Source organism: Rhinopithecus bieti, unplaced genomic scaffold (assembly GCF_001698545.2).
Source record: "Rhinopithecus bieti isolate Rb0 unplaced genomic scaffold, ASM169854v2 scaffold_32083, whole genome shotgun sequence".
Classification (NCBI taxonomy): domain Eukaryota; kingdom Metazoa; phylum Chordata; class Mammalia; order Primates; family Cercopithecidae; genus Rhinopithecus; species Rhinopithecus bieti.
In genome coordinates this window covers 2,189,853-2,195,097 of record NW_016814096.1, presented here as the reverse complement: position 1 = coordinate 2,195,097, position 5,245 = coordinate 2,189,853, and positions in this window count along the sequence as shown.

The window sequence follows — 5,245 nt, the reverse complement described above, 5'->3', positions numbered from 1 at the left end:
GCCACCTCTAAAAGAGTCCAGGTCAGCTGAAATAAGGGCAGTGGCTATGGAATTGATTCAAGAGCAACTGTGAAGTAGAATTGATGAGGACTTGGCATTACATCAGACACATCACTAAATAATGTTTGCAATCACATAATATGCCCATGTAACAAACCTACACATGTACCCCCTGAATCTTAAATAAAAGTTGAAATTATTTTTAAAAAATAAAATAAAGAGCAAATAACTGATTTCATTGACAATGGGAAAAAAAGTTTCCAAATAATGATGTGCTGTGACATGCTAATATATATTAGACTTTCTGCAATTTAATGCAATTGAAATTGAATCCATAATGACACCTGGAAAATCTGAACCTATTAAATTCTTCAGTGTTGTCATAACTGGAGTATGAAAGCCCTAAAAGAGAAACACTTTCTTTATATAGTCCTACTTTTTTTTCTTTTTATTTATTTAAAAGGAAAAAAAATGTCCTTAAAAGAGAGGTGAAAATATGTCATTTTCCAGACCTTCAGATTGCTACACTGGTCACGTGAAGAGAAATCTGAAAACTATACAGGCGTCTTGTTCTAAAGAATCTGGGAAGTTGGACCTCAAGTGTCATTTTCCCAGATTCTATGTGTTGGGGGATTGGAGTGGGAGTTGAAATAGGTTCCTAATCACACGTTTATGAGACATCTCGGGGTAAGAACTGTGGATTTCACAATATTATAGGCTATGAGATTGCTTTATATACTGGCTGTTAGACCTAGGGCCCTGTGAATAGGCTCAGAGTGAGGGCAAGCCTCAGATCTTCCTGAAAGATGACCACTGGCTCTGTTTCGAAATGACAGTTTCCCTAGTTCAGAGAAAAGGGATTTATACATCAATTGAATAAATCATTCCTCAATTAAGTGATTCCAAAAGGAGATGAAGGAAGCAGCCTCTCCAAGAAACTTAATAATTACACCATTCAAGGGGTACATCTCTCCTGTTGGAAAGCCATTCCCAAAGATTAACAGAATAGCTGATGCCCACTGGCTGGGTAGCATCCCTGTAACCTGTGTCCCAGGATTATGATGTGGTGAGAAGACCCGCTATGTAACGAACTGGAGGAGGAGGAATTCTTCTAATTTCTTTGAACTTTAAGAGTTGTAAATAAATGTGTCTTTTAAGGGTCTTTTATTTACTTTTATTTTATAGGTAAATATGCTTCTTGTAAAATAGAATACAACAAAATATAAATGTGCAAAACTTCCTTCTTAGTACCCACTGTCACCCCAAACTCCTTTCTCTTTCTCTCTCCTTCTCCTTCTCTCCCCCCCACCCCGCTTTTTTTTTGTTTGTTTTGTTTTGTTTTGTTTTGAGACAGAGTCTCACTCTGTCACCCAGGTTGGAGTGCAGTGGCATGATCTCAGCTCGCTGCAACTTCCACCTCCCAGGTTCAAGCAATTCTCCTTCCTCAGCCTCCCTAGTAGCTGGGACTACAGGCACCCGCCACCATGCCTGGCTAATTTTTATAATTTTAGTAGAGATGGGGTTTCACCATGTTGGCCAGGATGGTCTCAATCTCCTAAACTTGTGAGCCACCCGCCTCAGCCTCCCAAAGTGCTGAGATTACAGGTGTGAGCCACCATGCCCAGCCTGTTTATTATTAATATATATAGCTCCACCTTGTTCTTTTGAGTTGCCACATAACATCCTACACTGTGAACACATCCTATTTACTTAACCTTTCCATTATTAACAGACATTTAGGTTTTCTCCAGTTTTCACTTTACAAACAATACTTCCCTGAACATCCTTGCAGGGACAACTTTGTATACTGCTGTAAGTCTTCCTGTAAGACAAATTCCTAGAAATTGAATTGCAAAACTCTCCTCCCTTGTGAACAAGACACCATTCTGATTAATCCACAGGATCCCATACTGGCCAAATGTCAATTGTCCCAGCCTTAAATGTCAGGCATCCAGTAGTTCTCTCCCCACTCACCCTCCACTTCTTACTTTCTTCCGCATGCTGCCACTAGCTGGTCCCGCTTGAGGCAGCTTGTTTCACAGTCTACTAGTTTTATGTGCAGGGGATCTGGCTGAGCAAAAAGAAGCAAGAATTAGTGCCATAAACATAGAACCAGCTTTCGAAACAATGATCCGAGAAATAGGCTACTGAGAAATAATAGACAATGAAATGGGTAGCTTTAGACCATAAAGTAGACTAAATGGCTTCATATAGTCCCCATTAGCTCTGTTTTGATACTTTGCCTCATTGCTTCAAATGCTGAGTACTGGGTAGAAGGAGGAATTTCTAGATGTTTTGGTAGATTATCTTTTCTACGTGATAAATTTTTTAAATTGGGCAACTTGTTCCTGGTGTTTTCACCAGGAGAAACAGATGGACTGGTACCAGGTATTCACCATAGACACCATACCTCATTTAATCCTCAAAACACTCCTGGGAAGGAGTAGGTGACGTAACTGAGGCTCAGCAATGATTAGGTGCCTTGCCTTCTATTGCATGAGTCTCAGGATTCTAAAGCAGGTCACCTCGATGCCAAAGCCCATGTTTCTTTCACTGTTTGATAAAAGTGTCATAGTCTTAGCCCAGACCACTTTCTCCAGATAAGTCGTCAATCTTTTACTAATGCACCTCCTCCCCGGGATAAGGAAGGAACCAAAAGACAGAATGGTATTTTATTTCTGAGTTGGGTTCTTGGTCTGTTTTTTGCATTTATTTCTAATAATTAGTTGCCATATTTTTGCATCATTGCTATGGTATTTTCTTCCTCAGCTTGCTCACATGTGGCTAACTGTCCCAACATTTTATTTGCTCTGATACAATGTTGGTGACTTCTTTACTTTTGTTTTCTAATTAGCTGATTTTAAATTACAACGGAAGAGAATGTTGAAGTTGTTTGCTCTAGATTTAGGGATCAAGTTTTTAATATTCCTAGCACCAGTTTTCTCTAGTTACTAGAAAAACACCAAACTGGCCATAGAAAGAGCCCCTAGAGACGAATTGGCATTTATTTGTTTTTGTTGGAATTCAGATCCCCTCTACAGACAGATAAAAGGATAGAAGATAAGAGGAGTTCAGATTCACAGTCTACAAAGTCATAAAATTTATACTGGCAAAATGTAAGTATATACAAGAAAGATTTAGACACATTTAAAAATGGTAGCTCCAACAAGGAACTATAAGGAAGATATTAAGAATTTCTTGGTTATTATACATAAACAGAGACTGACAAGAAAAAGAACAACTACCATACGCTCCCTCCCCTTATAAGTGCCTCTTGGAGAAACTGAGTGGTAATACGATTGAAGTGAGACAGAATGGTATCTTTTATGTCCACATGTATTCCCTTTACTGGTTCTGGCGTTAAGGTTCTCTCTATCCAGTGATGCAATAGACAGTTGCTGGTTTTGCAACTCTATGCACTCTACATTTTGTAATATTATCCTAATTTTGCTTTGTAGGAGTTATTCCCTCCTCTACCCTACCTTTTATTTACACTTGAAGTCTATCTGCCCCAAGTCAGAATGAAACCTAAGCCAGTGGGTGCATTCTGTTGCTCCTGCCATAGCAATACATTTACAGAGAGACACGTGATCTAACCCAGTCCAATCAGAAACGGAGAGGCTCAATTACAGGACTTTTGTGTAACTTTTCATGAGAAAACAGACTTTCTGGCTGGGCGCGGTGGCTCAATCCTGTAATCTCAGCACTTTGGGAGGCTGAGGCAGGCGGATCACCTGAGATGAGGAGTTCGAAACCAGCATGGCTAACATGGTGAAACTCCATCTTTACTAAAAATACAAAAATTAGCTGGGCATAGTGGTGGGCACCTGTAATCCCAGCTACTTGGGAGGCTGAGGTGGGAGAATTGCTTGAACCTGGGAGGCGGAGGTTGCAGTGAGTCGAGATTGCACTACTGTACTGCAGGCAGGGTGACAGAGTGAGACAGACTCCATCTCAAAAAAAAAAAAAGAGAGAGAGAAAGAGAAAAAAAGAAAGAAAGAAAGAAAGAGAGAAAGAGAGAAAGAGAAAGAGAGAAAGAGAGAAAGAGAGAGAGAAAGAAAGAAAGAAAGACAGGAAGGCAAGCAAGAAAGAAAACAAGAAAAAAGGAAAACAGACTTTCTTTCTCAACAGACTTGAATCTGAGAGGATGCAAGGCCAGAACAGCTGTAGCTATTTTATTACCACATAGAATCTGAGAATAAAACTAACACATGGGGAAATGCAAAATAAAGCCAAGAGCTGGGAAGAAACCAAGACATGCTGATGATGTGTTTGAAGGTCCTCAGTCTAGTTTCATCCTATCTACCTAGGTATTCAGCCTGGATTTATTATTTATATTATCCACTGCATTTTCTTCTTTAAGCTAATTTGAGCTGAGACTTCTGTTCACTTGCAACTATAAAAGTCTCAGGTGATACAGAAATGCCCAGAAGTAGGACATTTTCAAATGACAGGTTCTAAGATGTAGAATTAGCTGAACTGAGGTGATATGGAATACATTAAACTCACCTAAACTACAACACTACTATTTTTGATAGGAAACATGCAGGATGTTAGAATGGATCATCCAACCTTTGGTAAAATTTCAGTAAGAAATAGAAAAGTTTAAGTTGAAACTGGTCCTTGTGAAAGTAGAGACTGAAGAAGATACATCTTTGCCTCAGAAAGCTCACCCTTTTTGGCATGTAATAGAATGTGGAGGCAGAATCCAAGTTCAGCTGAGGGTGGGACAATGGACAAAGCCCTATCCTACTTTTAGGAGAGAGAAATGTTCAGGTTGGATTATAGAGTCAGTGATTGACTAGTCATTGGTTATTTGGCATTGGAGTTCAGTAAACAGAAATAGGTTGAAATTTATTTTGTTTTAAGAAATGTATATTTCTAGAGAAACTCACACTTGGCAAACTATAAGAACCCATGATTACTGTCCATTAAGGCAATCCATAGACTCCTAAACCAATGAAATATGAAGCAGACTTGTAATTGTTACAGCCCCATGATAGCTTTTCCCCAAAGCCCTTTTAGACATGGCCACATTTGTCAATGAACAAAGTATACCCTCCTGTAAATACACCATAAGTAAACTAGATTGGCTGACCACAGAGCTCACATTTCTGGCAAGAAAAGGGAATCTTATTATCCCTCTTCGTTAAGATTATGTGCTATAAAATGGTGGCCACTTACAATGTTTCCTATGTTCCCTTTTCCAAATGAGTTTAAATTATTTTATTGTAGTTACTCTTTC